Raw genomic sequence first — 19300 nt, 5'->3', positions numbered from 1 at the left:
GTCCCAAACTGTGCGTCTAGGCCGGATGGTAATAGGAGGCAAGGGACACGAAGTTTTACCCAGGTTCGGTCCCTCTCGATGGAGGAAAAACCTTATGTCCTGCTTGATTAATATTGATGATATGGGTAGTACAAGAGTAGATCTACCACGAGATCGGAGAGGCTAAACCCTAGAAGCTAGCCTATGGTATGATTGTTGTTGTGTATGTTGTCCTACGGACTAAAACCCTCCGGTTTATATAGACACCGGAGAGGGTTAGGGTTACACAAAGTCGGTTACAATGGTAGGAGATCTGCATATCCATATCGCCAAGCTTGCCTTCCACGCCAAGGAAAGTCCCTTCTGTACATGGGACGAAGTCTTCAATCTTGTATCTTCATAGTCCAGGAGTTCGGCTAAAGGTATAGTCCGGCCATCCGGACACCCCCTAATCCAGGACTCCCTCACACCCAGTTACGTTGGGACGTTGGGCACACCCAAAGCACTCCTATGGTATCCGGGAGTTGCACAATCTCATGGTCTAAGGAAATGATACTTGACATTAGAAAGGCTTTAGCAAACGAACCACACGATCTTGTGGTAGGCTTAGGATTGGGTCTTGTCCATCACATCATTCTCCTAATGATGTGATCCCGTTATCAACGACATCCAATGTCCATGGTCAGGAAACCATAACCATCTATTGATCAACGAGCTAGTCAACTAGAGGCTTACTAGGGACATGGTGTTGTCTATTTATCCACACATGTATCTGAGTTTCCTATCAATACAATTCTAGCATGGATAATAAACGATTATCATGAACAATGAAATATGATATAATAATAACTAATTTATTATTGCCTCTAGGGCATATTTCCAACATAAGGTAATGAATGGGTCAAGTCAATCACATCATTCTCTAATGATGTGATCCCGTTCATCAAATGACAACTCTTGTCCATGGTTAGGAAACTTAACCATCTTTGATTAACGAGCTAGTCAAGTAGAGGCATACTACTGACACTCTGTTTGTCTATGTATTCACACATGTACTAAGTTTCCAGTTAATACAATTCTAGCATGAATAATAAACATTTACCATGATATAAGGAAATATAAATAACAACTTTATTATTGCCTCTAGGGCATATTTCCTTCAGTCTCCCACTTGCACTAGAGTCAATAATCTAGATTACATTGTAATTATTCTAACACCCAATTGCACCGGTGTTGTCACAAAAGATTTTCATTGGACCCGATGCACTAGGTATGACACCTAGATTGGATATGAACTCCTTTATTCAGACTCCTTCATTTGCTGCTTCTGAAGCAGCTATGTACTCTGCTTCACACTAGATCCCGCCACGACGCTCTGCTTGGAACTGCACCAACTGACAGCTCCACCATTCAATAAAAATACGTATCCAGTTTGTGATAGAGTCATCCAGATTAGTGTCAAAGCTTGCATCGACGTAACCATTTACGACGAGCTCTTTGTCACCTCCATAAATGAGAAACATATCCTTAGTCCTTTTCAGGTGTTTCAGGATGTTCTCGACCGCTTTCTAGTGATCCACTCCTGGATTACTTTGGTACCTCCCTGCTAAACTAATAGCAAGGCACACATCAGGTCTGGTACACAGCATTGCATACATGATAGATGTCAGGACCCCGATTCCAAGTAATATCGATCTAGCCGGTAACACCTCATATCACTTTGCGGCCTCACGCATGGTATTCCCACGGGTGTCGCCTTACCATGGCCCGGGACCGTTTGCGCCTTTTGGCTCACGTATATGATAGTGTCGCTAGCATCCATATGACAGAGAACACGGGCTGACATGGCTAGTCGTGAACCCAAAGCGGCACTAACCTATGGGGACAGACATACATGAATCACATCGAGCATGTCGGTCAGCAGTGTGTGACTCTGGGCTGTAGCACTGGGCTAACAAGACTCCGGGAACCCGGGCTGTAGCAGGCTAGGCAGGACTCCGGATGTCACCGCGTGACATTTCCCCGAAGGGACAGACACAGGAACGAAGTGAAACACATGCCGGCCAGTCAAGTGTCCTGAGCAGTAGTGCTGGGCTAGCAGGACTCCGGTGAACCGGGCTGTAGCGGACTACTATGGCTCATGGAAGCACTAGACTACATTTCCCCATAAGAGAGGCTGCCAAGGATAAACAACTAGATTGTCGGATCCCACGCATACCAAGCATTTCAATCATACACACAATATGCTCGATATGTGTAAATACATCATGGCATCAGAACAAAACTCTACAACTCAAAGTACTTTATTTAAAGGCTCCGGAGAGCCATACATAACATGTTCATATAGGTAGGGGTCACATGACCCAACACTCAAGTCATACAAGCATACAAGCACATGCGGAAGCAAACTAGTCTGAGTACAGACACTAGAAACAAAGAAGGCTTGACAAAGCCTGTCTATCTACATAGGGCCCTTCATGGCCAGAATCACCACCTGGGTGGCAAGTCACTCATCGACGTCGAGGTCTACGTAAAACCCGTCAGAAGGGGAGGTGTTGTCGTCTTAAAACAGTAATTAAAGGAACATGAGTACAAAGGTACTCAGCAAGTCTTACAACAGATCCTACTATACATGCTCATTCTCAATAAGGTGGTGGAGTTATTGCAGCAAGCCAGCTTTGACTCTTGGCTAAGCTATCCTACGAGACACCACTTGTAAAATATTTTTCGCACACGAGTCCACTAAACACCAACACAATACTCCACCGTGGATCCTCCCTCGTCATCCTACGAGAGGGCCATCCTCGGTACTCACACTTATCTTGAGTCTTTTAGTAGTAACAATTAACTTGTCTATGAACTGTATAAGCGACCAAGTAGTCCTTTACCACGGACGCGGCTATTCGAATAGTTTTATACCCTGCAGGGGTGTACTTCCTCACACATGTTTCCACCACTTAGCGTCTGCACACGACAGGTGCTCGGCAGACTTCAAGCGAAAGCCGACGTGGGTGTAGACCATGACCTGACTAACCGCACAAGTCTCTAGTCCAGGTTTATCGCCTATTCGGGTTCCATCCGCAAGGAAATCCGGCCGAGGTGTCCTCAGTGGTCCCAAACGATGTGTGCAGGGTTCCCGAGACACCAAACGGGCGATTCGGTACACCGTGCCACGGTGTATCTACCGCATCATAGCCCACCCCTGGGGTCAACGCTACGCACGGCCGCCAACACATAACCTATAAACACTAGAAACTAGTTGCAACTCTTGGACAGAGGAAGAGAGGGATCAGTAAGTCGAGCGGGGTCATATTTCAGGGCCGAATGTGTGGTAGTAGCTGAATCTTAAATCACGCATACAGATCTTAGTTCTTAGGGACAGCCTCAATGAAACAACCCACCATGTACTCCTACATGGCCTCTCATCGATACCTTTACCAAAAAATGTTCAACACATCCCTCACATTACTGACGTAATCATTTCACTCTAGCCCATCACCCAGATGAACTAGACCTGACACAACTCTAAGCATAGCAGGCATAGCAAGGTAAGAAACACATACATGGCTCAATCAACTCCTACACATGCTATTGGGTTTCATCTAGTTACTGTGGCAATGACAGGTCATGCAGAGGATAAGGGTTCAACTACCGCAGCACACAACAGTTTGAAACGTTGTTGTCTTAAATGCAGTAAATGAGAGCAGGAGCAAAAACATGGGATTGTATCGATATGATCAATGGGGCTGCTTTCCTGATGGAGTAGTAGTAGGGTACCGCCCTTCAGTTGGATATTCGTGAATATCCTCGGAGGCAGAACCTACCACGAAAGACACCACAGAACACAATCATCACATGCAATATGCAACAATATGATGCATGCTATGACATGGCAATATGAGGTGTCCTGGCTAATGCATTGTGAAACAAGTTGGTTTGAGTCTATTTGAATCAAAGGTTCAAACGGAAGCTTATGTTATTAAGTCATATAAGTGCATTAGCTTGTTTCACCTAAACAGCAAGGTTAAAGTGTTCTGTCATGCATGAAACCTTTACAGATGGAAAGATTGAATTTTTCTGATCAAATTTCATATATAAATCTTTGCATTTGGAGTTACAGATTAAAAGTTATGAATTTTTGAAGTTTGTAGTATTTTCTAGAATTTCCTGTATAAGAATAATTCCAGTAATAGAATTAACGCGTCAGCATTTTGTCATGGTGACGTCAGTGGTCAACGGAGCCGGTCCAGGTCAAACCTGACAAGTGGGACCCCCATGTCAGTAGTTATTTAAACTAACTAAATTTAGTTAGTACTAATCTAAGTTAATTAGCAGAGCGGCCCCACTTGTCATAAACTCAGGGGGGAGTCAACCTGGGCCCACACGGGGTCAACCAGGGTTAAACGGGGTCAAACTCGCCGGCGTTTAGCCGCCGGCGAGGCCAGACGCGGCGGGGCAGTGCGGGTTTTGTGCTCCGGCTAGCAAATGGACGGCGGAGACCATCTACGCGTAGCTGGGAAATAACCGCGTTGTTTGGTGGCAGTAGTGGAGCTCGGGGTGGCTGGAAACGTCGCCGGCGACGAGCTGTGTGGCTGCGGGAGCTCTGGTGAGGTCGAACCCAAGGCCGCGGGACACAGCGAGGCACATGGAGTGGTGCTACGGGTTCCTGCGAGTGCGGTGAGTGTGATGGACACGGTGGTGTGGCCGGAGGGTGGCCGGAGTCACGTCGGCGACGAGCTCGGTGGCGGCGCGTGTGGTGATGCTTCGTGCGGTCGCTATGGTGCTCGAGAGAGAGAACGGAGAGGATGGGGAGGTGCAAGAGCTCACGGCGATCACGTAGGAGCAGACGGCGTGACCGGGGACGAGCTGTTACGGTGGTGACGGCGAAGGGGATCTACGGCGGTGCTCGGTGAAGTCAAGCTCGAAGAGGACGAAGCACGGCGCGCGAGCGCTCAGGGCTCGGGCTGCTCGACGGAGACGACGACGGCGAAGCTGTAGGGCACGACAGCGCGGCACGGGGACGACGGCGGACACGAGTTTCACGGTGGCGCGGGCGCGGCAGCGTCGGCCATGGTGCAGGAGAGCGTGGGAGAGAGGCAGGGGAGCGAGTGAGGTGTCCATGAGGTCGGGGCGGCGACGTGGGGCTTGCCCAGGTGTCGAGGGGCGCGGGCGGCAAGCAGGTGGCACCGTGGCGAGCTCGCACTCGCCGACGTCACCTTTGTGCCTGCCTGGCGGGGACGAAGCAGCTGGCTGGCATGGGCCAGCACAGCGCTGGGCCGCCATGTGGGCCGGCTGGTGGGCTGCGGCCAGGTAAGTTCCCTCCCTCCCTTTTAATTTCTGTTTTCTATTTTTTTTCTGTAACTGTGTGGCTTTATTAAAAATACTTAGGCATCTTCAAAAATCCTGAAAATAATCAGGGGCTCTTTTTAGATTATTTCCAACAACCCACACTTATTTCCAGAATTATTTGGGCATTCAAAATATTATATAGCATTTAAATGCCCAAATGCAAATAGGTAATGATTTAATCCAATGACCTTAGGTGTCCTAGAAAAATGTGAACCCATTTTTGTCAGAGGTTCTACCCTAAAACAAAAAGGGTGGACTTTTTAGAAGGGCATTTCAGGTTCATTGAAAATAATTTTAGTAAAGCCTAGTTGTTTCCAGGGGGGTGCTAGGGGTTCTGTCATCCGCATTTCAATTTTCTGGAAGAGTAGACATGATGCAACACTCTAATGATTGAACTAGCTAGGGTGTGACAACTCACCCCCACTCAAAAGAATCTCGTCCCGAGATTTAGGATCCGTTCGAAAGAAGGTGGGGTACTCAAGTCGAAGACGATCCTCCCTTTCCCAAGTGGCTTCTTTCCCAGAGTGGTGTGACCATTGAACCTTGAGAAACTTGATGTTATGGCGTCGAGTGGTACGCTCAGCTTGATCAAGGATACGAATGGGATATTCCCGATATGTGAGATTATCTTGGAGATAAAGTGTTTCGTGGTCCACTCCACGGATAGGATCCGCGAAGCAACACCTGAGTTGAGAAACGTGGAAGACATTGTGAACTCTGGAAAAGTGTGGAGGTAGTTCCAATTGGTAGGCAACTTCTCCTCGTTTGGCAAGAATGCGAAAGGGTCCAATGTAACGAGGAGCCAATTTGCCTTTGATACCGAAACGATGGGTTCCCTTTAAAGGAGTAACCTGAAGGTAAGCCTTCTCGCTGACTTCATAAGTCATGAGCTTATGTTTGCAGTCATATTGGCTCTTTTGACGAGATTGGGTTGTTTTCAATTTCTCACAAATAACGCGAACCTGCTCTTCTGCTTCCTGAATCATATCTGGGCCAAAGAGTTGTCTTTCCCCGGTTTCTGACCAGTTAAGAGGCGTTCGACATTTTCGTCCATAGAGAAATTCGAAAGGAGCTTTGCCCAAGCTAGCTTGATAACTATTGTTATAAGCGAACTCCGCGAATGGAAGGCATTTCTCCCAATCCATTCCGAATGAGATGACAGAAGCTCGGAGCATATCCTCTAGAATTTGATTGACTCGCTCTAGTTCACCACTTGATTGGGGGTGGAAGGCGGTACTAAAAGAGAGACGAGTCCCCATAGCATTTTGGAAACTTTCCCAAAATCGAGAGGTGAAGAGACTCCCACGGTCTGAGTTAATTTCCAATGGGACACCATGAAGAGACACTATTCGGGAGATGTATAAGTCAGCTAGCTGGCTAGCGGTGATACTCTCACGAACAGGTAGGAAGTGGGCTACTTTGGAAAGATGATCGATAACGATGAAGATACACTACAAAAAAAGACACATCCGTGACATTTTGGGCCGAACGAATTTTTTTTCTGTCATACATATGACACTTCTATGACGATAATTGTGACAAAACCCGGTATCATCATAGATGTGGTGGGCTCCTACTTCTATGACAAAAAACCATGACAAAAAATGGGCTTTTCGTCCTGGGCGGGCCGGAGATGCAGCTGCATGACATTCTTTGGGCCGTCCAGGACGGAAAAAACCGTGGTAGAAGCGAGGGGGAGGAAAATTTCAGGGAGTTCCCGGTTACGGTGGGAGGTCGGGGCCGAGCGATGCGCGTTTCTCTCGTACACGTACGCGCGTGTGTGCGAGGCGTTGGCTCTAACTGAACCCGAGCGAGGCGAGGCGTTGGGCTCTAACTGAACCCGAGCGATTGCACTGCAGGCTACGCGTTACTGAACCCGAGCGATCGATCGATGGCTGTTAACTGAACCCGATCGAGCGATTCCTTGGCTACTGCTGCTAACCGAAGCTGATCGATGGGATGAACAGTGAGCGTTGCGGTGGGGGCGGGGGGGGGGGGGGTGGATGAACAGTGAGCGGTGGCGTTGCCTCTGGATGAACAGGACCCCGTGGTGTGGTGGAGGGCTAGATGAACGGTAGACGGTGGAGGGGTGCCTGTGGAGGGGTGGATGAACAGGACCCCATGGTGTGGAGGGCAGGATGAACAGTAGACAGTGGAGGGGTGCCCGTGGAGGGGTGGTTGAACAGGACCCCCGTGGTGTGGAGGGCTGGACGAACAGTAGACGGTGGAGGGGTGGTTGAACAGTAGATGGTGGAGGGGTGGTTGAACAGTAGCCGGTGGAGTAGCGCGCGGTGGAGGCTGGATGAACCGGAGCCCGTGGAGGCTGGAGGAGGTCGACGGTGGATGAACAATAGCTCGTGGAGGCTGGAGGGGGTCGATGGTGGAGATGAACAGTATCCCGTGGAGTCCCGTTTTGCGGTACGCCACACCCTTCCCGATGAACAGGACCCCCGTTTCGACCATAGAGCTCCAACACAAGTCCGTTTCCTCCGTTTTGCGGTACGCCACACCCCTCTCGATCAACAGGACCCCCGTTTCGACCGTAGGAGGTCCGTTTCCTCTGTTTTGCGGTATGCCACACCCCTCCCGATCAACAGGACCCCCCGTTTCGACCGTAGGAGGTCTGTTTCCTCCGTTTTGCGGTACGCCACACCCCTCCCGATCAACAGGACCCCCGTTTCGACCGTAGGAGGTCTGTTTCCTCCGTTGTGCGGTACGCCAGGCCTTGTTTCCATCGCCTCTTCCATCCAAGCCCTCCCGATGAACACGACCACGCATTCCGTTCCGACCCATGAACACGAGGACGACGTTGTTTCTCCGTTCCGACCCAGCCATGTACACGAGCCCTCGCCATACGTATGCGCGAGTAGGCGTTCGAGACCCCGCCCGTATGTACACATACGTGGCCGTATTTTCTTTCTTGCACCCTGGCCGCTGTAGGTATGTGTACATGCTACGTGTGCGCCTCTTCTACGACACGTGCGCGCCTCTTCTACGACACGTGCGCGCCTCTACATCCACCAGTATATATGAACATACACGTTCTTGACCAGAATGACAACGCTACGTACGCTTCGACCAGGTGGGTCCCGACTGTCAGGCACTTCCTTGCATGCGAAGGTGTAGCTGGTGGGTCCCAGCAGTCAGGGGGAAACATTTTTTTCGTGAAATACGATGGTCCTCCGGTGGGTCCCTGCTGTCAGGTGGAGGAAACATTATTTTCCGCGTAATAAGGAGGCACTTCCTTGCTGCGGCCGTGGACCCAGCTGTCAGCCTCTCCACGTACAGTCCATGTCCGATGGAAGTCGTTCCTTGACCACGTTAACCACGCCGCGCCGAGAGCACCAGGGCAGTGGACGACGGCGAGGCCAAGGAAGGGGACGACGCGGAGCCGGGGAAGACGCAGCAGTGGAAGCCCACGCGGAGAGGAGTACGAGGGTTCACTGGTTCAGCTGCGTGTGAGGCTGCCGTCGCCGCAGAATAACAGGGGGTGTGGGTGAGTAGAGGGATGGCCTGGCCAGCGGTGGGAGTAGTACGGGGCGGTGAGGCCTCCGCGGCATCACAGCCGGCCACGGGAGGCAGGAGCATGCGGCACGACCGGCGCTGCTTTGGGCGGCTGGAGCAAGAAGACCAGAGGTTGAAGAAGCACTACGGTCGTTGGATGCACATCGTACGGTCACTGGAGCTAGAATCGTTCATATTAACTAAAGTTGACAAAGGCCCGCGTCCCAGTCAACTTAGTAGGCCCACAAGTCAGCCTCCCACCATGGTGGGTCCCAGCTAGCAGGGGGAGTATTCATTTTTTTGTGCGTAATAAGGCGACACTTCCGGTGGGTCCGAGCTGACAGCGGGGGGAACGTTTTTTTCGCGAAATACGCTGGCCCATCCGGTGGGTCCGAGCAGTTAGGGGGCAACGCTTTTTCACGAAATAAGGTGGCCCGTCCAGTGGGTTCCTGCTGTAAGGTGGAGGAATAATTATTTTGGGCGTAATAAGGAGGCACTTCCTTGCGGCCGCCTGGACCCAGCTGTCAGCCTCTCCACGTACAGTACTCTTCTGATGGAAGTCGGTCGTTGACCACGTTGACCACGCTGCACCGAGAGCACCAGGGCGGTGGTCTGGACGACGGCGAGGCCTAGGAAGGGGACGACACGGAGCCAGGGAAGACGCATCAGTGGAAGCCCGCGCGGAGAGGAGTACGAGGGTTCACTGGTTCGGCTGCTGTATGAGGCTGCCGTCGCTGCAGAATAACAACGGGTGTGGTTGCGTGGAGGGATGTCCTGGCCAGCGGTGGGAGTAGTATGGGAGCGGTGAGGCCTCCGCGGCAGCACAGCCGGCCACGGGAGGCAGGAGCAGGCGGCACGACCGGCGCTGCTTTGGGCGGCTGGACCAAGAAGACTAGAGGTTGAGGAAGCACTACGACCATTGGATGGACATCGTACAGTCACTGAAGCTAGAAACGTTTATTATTGACTAAGTTGACAAAGCCCTTGGTACGCTCCAACTTAGTAGGCCCATAGGTCAGCCTCTGAAACGGTGCGCCCAGATGTCAGGGGGAGGAATCATTTTTTGGGCAGCCGAAGCTAAAAATATCTGAAATTAAAGAAGAAGCACGACATCCGTTGGATAGACATCCAACGGCCACTGCTGCTAGAACCGTGTGTTGACTATAATAAGTTGGCAAAGCCTTGCATACGCGTCAACTTATTTTTTTAGGGGACGCGTCACTTAGTAGGCCCACAAGTGTGTGGCAGAGAACTTATAGCCCATTTACGTTTTGTAAGAATGTACAGCCCATTTTGGAATTCTAATGGAATTTATAACAGCCCATTTACAGCTTGTTAAAAGTACAGCCCATTTTCTAGCTAGGACAATGATTAATAATTTCAACCAACCATTGAAGACAGAATTCAATAAAATTTCCCACATTTTGATGGGCTCCGAAATATTTTTATCCCGAAATTTCTAGTCAGATTAAATATAAATTTGTATTACGTAAAAATCTAACGAAACATTGCGTCTGCAACAATGAAAATTTAAGATTTTCAAAATCCATAAATAATATTTTATAAAATAATTTCGTGTTTGGTGCATTTTTTTATAGTTACTGCTCAGTTTTTATAATTACATCCCATTTATTATTTTTTAAAGCCCATTTTCCTGTTAAGCCTAATGCATCCCTCCTAGGAAAGATTTTGCAGCCCATCGGGTATTCCTCAAAAGACGTATAGCTGGGCTAGCCATTTTCATCTTGAAAAAATTAGTATCTGGGCTGGATATCTGGCCTGGGCTAGACGGGCCACAGCCCACCAAGTTAATACCCTGCTCTCCTCAATACTGCTCGAGCTGCTTGGTCCCAGCTGTCGGCCGCACCTTGTGCAATTCTCTCGTTTATATTGGCTACGTAGGTTGACAATGGTGTGGGACCATGATGTCAGGAAACCAGCAGAAAGCAAAAAAAAATAGTTGTACATAATAAGGAGGCACTTGCGTACGTACGACTATGGCCCTAGTGGGTCCCTAGTGTCATCCAGTCAAAATAAAGTCATCTCCTGAATCCTCATGTTCGTTGACGATGTTAACAATGCTGGGCGCCACGGCGAGTGCAACAACTCGAAGGACAACGGAGAGGGCCTTGCGGGCCCTACGGATGGTCTGATACAGCGCCCGCTACTCATTCGGGAAGCCAGGATCACCAGACACCTATGAGAACCTTCGAGAAACTGAGACGGCATGAAACGGTAAGGCCGCGCTTGGGAGCTCTGGTTTATTTCAAACCTGTATTAACATACAAGTGTAATTTACTCGTCATAAAAAACAACACGTAAAATACAGGCGTAATGAAACCGAGGGCCCGAGGTCTGTAAATAAAACCAGCAGGTTACGCGTGTAATTTGAGAGACCAGTGTATATTTTATGAGCACTGCTATATGGACGACATTACCAGACGATACATGCACGACATGCATATCATGCCATCCATGGGCAAGGCTAAAACAGCAGCTAACATCTGGATTAGCAATCATCCGACTGTCGTTCAGCGTTTTTATCGTGTGTCAAGTACTTCTGATATTTTACTAGTCGAAATCGACCAACCAAGCGCCTTCGCCTGAGACCATCTGCTTTAATTTACAAGCGTCAGTTTGACAAGCGGTTTTGGTTGGAAAACGACGATCCAATCACGGCCTAATATCATGAGTTGGTCGGAAGATCATATGGTTTCACGTCTAACCAACCCGACTTGTCGCATAGGCTATGAATGAAACATCAGACGATGAACTTCTTAAGCACGAAAACAACAGAAGAGGATGATCTTCTTAACAAGCAAATCACTGGCATTAGATCGACATGCAAAACAATACGAAGCATTATTCTCAGGAGGCATGGTGAACAGCTCGTGATGCCGCATGCCACAACATTCCAAGCTCAACTTTGCAATAAACACAAGGCCTAGCATTACATAGACAATATTCAAAACAAACTCTTAACACAGGAATATCTTAGCAGAGTAACTATCTACTTCTAAACTGAACACAGGAATAGGAAAAACACTCGACGCTTCTGGCTAACATCAATGAGCAAATTTTGACAAGGTTTTCCAATTCCAACATATTAAACTAATGTCTTCTTGCTAACATCAATGATTAAACTTTGACAAGCTTTTCCCATTCAAAATATGTAATGCCTATGATCGTAGAGTCCTGTCGCTTCTTGCTAACATCAATGATTAAACTTTGACAAGCTTTTCCCATTCAAAATATGTAATGCCTATGATCGTGGAGTCCTGTCGCTTCTTGCTAACATCAATGATTAAACTTTGACAAGCTTTTCCCATTCAAAATATGTAATGCCTATGATCGTGGAGGCACTCCACGTGTTGTTAAAGTGCCAATGGTCTCTGCAGACTAGTCATGTCACCGGTGTCTAATAATACTCTGTAAAGCTTCTCGGTCATTCCTTCTGTAATGTAGCGCAAACAGTGACTGCTTCTTTCTGCAAAGTGGAACGACCAACTGGATCCAGTAATGCAGCAGTTTCCCTTGGACACATTGGCTCCTTTTGTGCAGTTGAACTAAAATCAAAGTCGGAATAAAACCGAGCTTTAATTTTGATATCCCTATAAGCAACAAAAGGTATAAGGGAAACAACTACTGAGAAATAACGGTTGATGACTTGTACTCCCAGAAGAAAAACATCTACTGATCTACCTTATCTTAATGGGAAACAAAGCAGGAGACTAGCAATTCTCAATCAGTGTGATTCATTCATATTAACTGAGACATTATCTTAACAATGCCTTGTTTCAAGATGTATAAAGAATGAAAAAGCAGAAAAGTATCATTCCTTAAACAATGCGACTGATTCATTTTAACAGAGACATTATCTTAACAATACCTTGGTTAAACATGTAGAAAGAACTACAAAGAAGGATAGTACCATTTGTAAAACACTGTAAGTCTATAACTGATATATAATAACAGAGACATTATATGAACAATACATTTCTTAAACATGTACTCCGGCTGATCCCTAACAGAAATGGTACTCCTGCCGATCCCTAACAAGTGTTTGCAGTTTTGAACTAAGATTCAGTAGTTAATTCGGAGGAAGGTCGGTACTGACCATTCAGGACCAAGATTTGAAGCAACTCGTGAGGAAGATCCCACAGAGATCTCAACACATATATGGAAATCCGATCTCATTTTGTGTAGTTCCACCAAAATTAAGCGAAGCAAAATTTCGCAATAGCAACAAGTTGAAAAGATATCCCTGTTTTAACATAGGCAAAAAAGGAATCAATTACTGGCCAATAAAGGAGGATGAAACATGCGTCCACAAAAATGGTAATCCAGCCAATCCCTAACAAGTGTTGCAATTTTGAAATAAGATTCGGTAGTTAATTCTGAGAGTGGCATCAATTACTGGCTTATAAAGGGGGTGATGCTGAATTTGTTGTAACAAAGAAACAAGCATCATGTCTGGGTTGGTCCCATTTTTCTTCACTACTTAATGGGAAAAGACAGCAATACAATAGCTTCAATTCAACATTTATTTAAAACAGTACCAATACAAGTAGCACAACATCTCAAAGCACACTGCACAATCATGTGGATGAAGGCCTGTACTGACCTTTCATGAGACCAACAACTATAAAATACGAATCTGCCAACACGAATAGGAAATCCAATCTCGTTTTGTGCAGTTGCACTGAAATCAAGCAAAGTGTTTCGCGTAGCGAAGCAAAATGTTGCAATAGCAACAAGTTGAATAGATATCCCTGTTTAAACAGAGGCAAAAAAGGAATCAATTACTGGCTAATAAAGGAGGATGAAACATGCGGCCACAAAAATGGTAATCCCGCCAATCCCTAACAAGTGTTGCAGTTTTGAAATAAGATTCAGTAGTTAATTCTGAGAGTGGCATCAATTACTTGCTTATAAAGGGGGTGATGCTGAATTTGTTGTAACAAAGCAACAAGCATCATGTCTGGGTTGGTCCCATTTTTCTTCACTACTTAATGGGAAAAGACAGCAATACAATAGCTTCAATTCATCATTTATTTAAAACAGTACCAATACAAGTAGCACAACATCTCAAAGCACACTGCACAATCATGTGGATGAAGGCCTGTACTGACCTTTCATGAGACGACCAAGATAAAATACGAATCTACCAACACGAATAGGAAATCCAATCAAGTTTTGTGCAGTTGCACTGAAATCAAGCAAAGTTGCCGGTGTGACATTTAAGTTTTCTATAGCAACAAGTTGAATAGATATCCCTGTTTTAAGAGGCAAAAACGAAAACAATTACTGGCCAATAAAGGAGGATGAAACATGCGGCCACAAAAAGAAGCATCTACCTTATCTTGATGGAAAACAAAGTATAGGACGGTAGCATTTCTAAAACGGTTGCATTGATTCATATTAATAGAGAAATTCTCTTAAAACGGATCAGTAGTTAATTCTGAGAGTCGCATCAATTACTGGATTATAAAGGGGGTGATGCTGAATTTGTTGTAACAAAGCAACAAGCATCATGTCTGGGTTGGTCCCATTTTTGTTCACCACTTAATGGGAAAAGACAGAAATACAACAACTTCAATTCATCATTTATTTAAAACGGTTGCATTGATTCATATTAACAGAGACTTTCTCTTGAAACAACATTCATTAAAAAATGTAATTTACTTTTAACAGTGGCATTGCTTCAATTTTCCAGCGGCATTCTTAGATTAACAACAGCAAAATTGCTGCATGGGACATGCTAGCACCATGTGCGTCCACACGTATAAATGGGTGATGCAGAGTATGTAGCCAAGCAACATATATGCGCTGGTCCCATATTTGTTCTCTTTGAACCTTCTTCCTATGTGAGGGCAGCAAATCTAGTCGTGCACAAACTACCCGACCCCCCAGTTTCTTTCCCTTTTCAACAAAGAGATCGGTTCCTTACAGATGTGTGTACTGGGTTACCCCCTTTTCCCCTTTTCGACCTACAAAGCGGCTAGATAGCCAGTCTATACTACTTTCCACCCCTCCTTTCCTCATTGAACCACGTCCTAGATTCTTGCTCCAGCCCACCGCACTCTTCTTTCCTCTTTGAACCAAGACCTAGATTCGACTACAGATCGAAAAAGATCCACATGCAGCTAGAGCAATGACGGTTTCAAAGAAACTTATACCTTAGGGTCATCGGGATGTGGCAAGGCGTGCGGCGGGAGGCTGGATCTGCCCACACTACGTATGGCAGCGAGGAAGAAGGGGTCGGTGGCCCTCCCGCACAGGCGCTGGGTGAAAGAGAACAGCGCAGCCGGCAGTGGATTGCCTCCCTCGCCGAAGGCGATAGAGTGAACGCTGCACCTCCTCCCCTTCCCGGTGCGACGGGATACAGACGCCTCCTTCACCAGCTGTGAGGGGGGGAGAGACAAGAGGCCAATGCAGTCTTGTTTAGATCTGGTGAAGAGAGGGTGAGAGACTGTGAATATAGCAAACACTAGCAAATGAACGCTGAGCCTCCAGCATGTAACATATATGTAGTGCGGCGAGCGTGTGGAGAGTGCAAACCCTAGCGAACAAGTGCTGAGGCTCCCGCTTATATATATACTACTGTAGTACGGACTGAGCTCCAGTGCCTTCACTACACCTGCTTTTGGCTGTATGACAGGTGAGCCAGCCACATTTTGGGCCCACCTGTCGTAAATCCAAAGGCAGGTGCACTAAGTCAATGAAGCTGCGTCCATATAGTACTCTCGTGTATACGACTAAAATATAGTGGAGTGGTTTTCTTATTCTCTCCATAACAATCGTTTTAAATTGTGTGAGTACGAAACGAAACTCTTTATTTAATGTACAGTGAAGAAAACTAGTACTACTTCCGATGAACTAACGATCCACGCCCATGCGTCCTGGTCGCACTTCCTGTCCTTCACGTGTGGTACACTACCCTCCCTTAAGTGAACAACCACACATGCGCCAAATTCTCGGAAATGTGTGAGAGTGTGTACAAATAAAGAAATCTAATTTCAATTATCAGAAAGGTTTGAGAGTATTACAAAGTTTGACTTCAGTCAAATCTAATATGCGTAGTAAATAAAAATGGAGGGCTACTACATCCATCCGGGTTTTTAGTCCACACCATTTTTTAAATCAAAGTTAATAGCTGGACAAATAAAATTATAGGGGAGCTGGAGACAAAGTTGTGAGAAGGCTTAGAAATCAATACAAAACTTATGCTCTTAGTACCAACGTCGATCCTTCTTCGAGGAAACATTTGGTTCATAGCCAATTGTGTGATAAAATTGCACCAACGTGAAAGACGACTGCGTCTCCAACGCAACCAAGGTGAACTGACGAAGGATATCATCTTTGTGTGTAACAAGCAAAGAGCACTGATGGAAGACAGCTTGTTTTTCGTCGAAAATCGATCAGCTTCACCTGCCGACGCAACCATGAGGCGCAACCATGAGCATCGATAGGTCATCGTGGTGATGCATCATCCATTTGGCATCAAGTTAGGGTGAGGCACCTAAGAAGTTCAGAAAATCCTCACTGTGGTCTGTTTCTTCTCAGTAATCAAGCTCGAGGAAGGAAGAACCACGTGGCAGAGGACAGTGAGGCGGAACAACAATGGCCATCCAATTTTGTGCAGTTCCATTAAAATTGAGGAAGACATGCCCGGGTATGGAGACACGCATCGTTGTTTCCAAAAATATAAAAAAGGGTTAACAACGACATCTCAATTGTCAATAAGAATTAATGAAAAGTACACCAACAAACAGAAGCATCATACTATCTTGATGAGAACTAAACCAGGGTACCCGAGAAAAAAACATTTCTTCATTTACCCAGTGATAGTACTACCACCATATGGACAATGACCGCACAACCACCATGTACTTTTTGTCGAAACAACATGTATACCTCCACCGAGGCATAAATCAGGACAACCTTTTGAGTGGCATTTCCTCTATAATAGTAGTAGGTGATGTTGGACCAGTCGACGAACCATAGCTACTATGCATGGGGAGCTGGGGAGTAGTCGCATAGAAGAAAACCCGCACGCAGCGACCTAGGGAGCTGGACAAGTACAAGAAGTTATACCTCAGGTGGGCGAGATGTCGTTTAGGTGGGCGGGCAGGATCTGCCCACACGACGGCAGTGGACAAGGGCGCGGAGGATCTTCGTCCGCGCCAGCGCCGGCTCCGAGAGGACGATGCGCATCGGCTTCCTCCGTCACCGACGGCGACAACGTCAACGCTGCACCTCCTCACCTCCCGCAGCGGACGGGATTCGGCCGGATCTGTGACCACCGGTAAGGAGAGAGATAGAGTGGACACTGTCATCTTGTTTTGATATGGAGAGGGTGAGAGAGCGAGACGCGAGAAACTCTATCAAACAAGAGGCTATAATGGAGTAAAAAAATCTCTCCATAGCAGTGGTTTTAAATAGAATACGCGCGTTCCCGGAAAAAAGAAACAAAAACTGGCGGACAATTTTTTAAGGGTCTGTCTAGGACACATCTAGATGTGACATAGTTATGTCACATATAAGTTGATGTCCACTCTGTTTGTGGTCTTTTCCTAGTTTTTTTTGTTTCTTATTGCTACATTATATACTTGTGGGAGCTTAGATGTGATATCCTTAAATAACATCTAGATGTGAATTAGACAAACTGATTTTCTAATGTACCAAGAAAGAAAACTCGATCAAAAACACGCCCCCGCTTCCAGGTCGCGAGAGTCGTCGCGCACACACACATAGACATAGACATGCATATCCATGTTTACGTAAAATTCCATTTCCATCTCCATCTCCAATCATATTTGTCCAACTGGCACATTATTTACATTGTTAATTATATACGCAGCAATATTAACGTACACCATCTCTTGTTTGCGCACGTCCGGACCGCTGCCACGGCCGGTCCTGACCAACCCGAACCCTCTTCATCACCCGCGCGTCCTTCCCACCCGAAACGGTCAGTGCCGCATTCATGCCCGGCCAGAGCGGACACGACCTCTCACTAGCGCCGGCATTGAAGCGGCGCGCTGGCCGAGAGAGCGTCGCCCGTGCCGCTTCCGGGTGCACGTGGCTGCTCCGCGTTCAAAGGTCGCAATAGCCGGCTACAACATGCATGTAAAAAGTTCTTGGGAGTCCGTGCTACAGCTAGCTGTCCTCCCCCAACTCGTCAATCTCTTCCAATAGTGCTAGTACTCCATGGCGCGATCGATCGATAAGCAGGCGGGAAAGTTATGGTATACTACTCGGTTTGCGGTGAGTGGCATGCCGAGCGACCGTGTGAGACACGAACACGACAGATGTGATTTAAACGTTGGTTTTGCTCGATGGCGCGATCCAATGAAACGAAATGTTGGTTTCTCTCCGTTTCCATTTTTTCTTCGGAAAAACGGAAACTTTTCCACTCCATTTTCATTCCTATTCCAAGGTTGCCCCGATACAACATTCCATCAAATACAAAGGAAAACTAACACGCATGCTGATGCATCTCAATGATTCATAGATCATAGCCAATATTTACTTCAAAACTAAAGAAAAAAGTTGTGAGAGCATGTACGAAAGAAAAACTACTGATGGGGTCACTACGACTTAAACCCTAAACCCAACATGATTTAATTTCCTGGCCAGGTAGAACCTGTCAAAGGAAAGATGGCTGGCACCCTCGGATCATACGATGCTTTTGTGCAATTCCACTAAAATCGACCTGAGCATCCCTAATGGCAAAGATATTGAAGAAGTGTGATTAGAATAATAGTACTGGCACTAGTTCATGAGACATAAACTCATCACAAGTAGAAGCCGGTAGAGGTAGAGAAAGATCGACATGTAGATGGAGCTACAACAGTGGAGCAAGCCGGCTCCAAAAGGAAGATGGACTACCTGGGACGTCGGGCTGTAGTTAGAAGGGCGGTTGGGACGCGGCATCGGCCCATACCACGGTGACCCCCGATTGGGTCGCACCGACTGTGGGTTTTCTCCCTTGCCGATGTCGACCGCGTCTACGCAGAACATTGTTCCCTTCCCCCAGCTGCCGGATCAGGCCCGTCGTTCTATGCTTGTGAAGAGAGCAACCTTAGCAAGCAGGCTTGTAGCTTAGGCTCCTGCTAGTGTATATATAGTGGTTTTCTTTTTCTCTCCATATCAACCATTTTATATTGCGTACGTGTCATTCAAGAGTGAAATGATGGTTGCTTCTTCCGACTAACTTACTGTGTGATTTGACTGCTCCTTAGTGGCCCCTACACGTACTCCCCCTACGTGTATGCAATAGTCACACGTACACATGGACGCAAAAACATGCGCGACGCCCTAATGCATGCATGTCCGAGCACACGACGGAACACACACGGTGACGCTCAAGTGCTCAACCTACACGTGCATGCACACACATACTCAGTCAGGGTGAGCTAGTGACCGTATGAACACCGGAAAATATATATATTGAGCACAATGA

This window comes from Triticum urartu, chromosome 4A (genome assembly GCF_056163025.1).
Source record: "Triticum urartu cultivar PI428250 chromosome 4A, HENAU_Tu73, whole genome shotgun sequence".
NCBI lineage: Eukaryota > Viridiplantae > Streptophyta > Magnoliopsida > Poales > Poaceae > Triticum > Triticum urartu.
Note: the sequence above shows the minus strand (reverse complement) of the source record.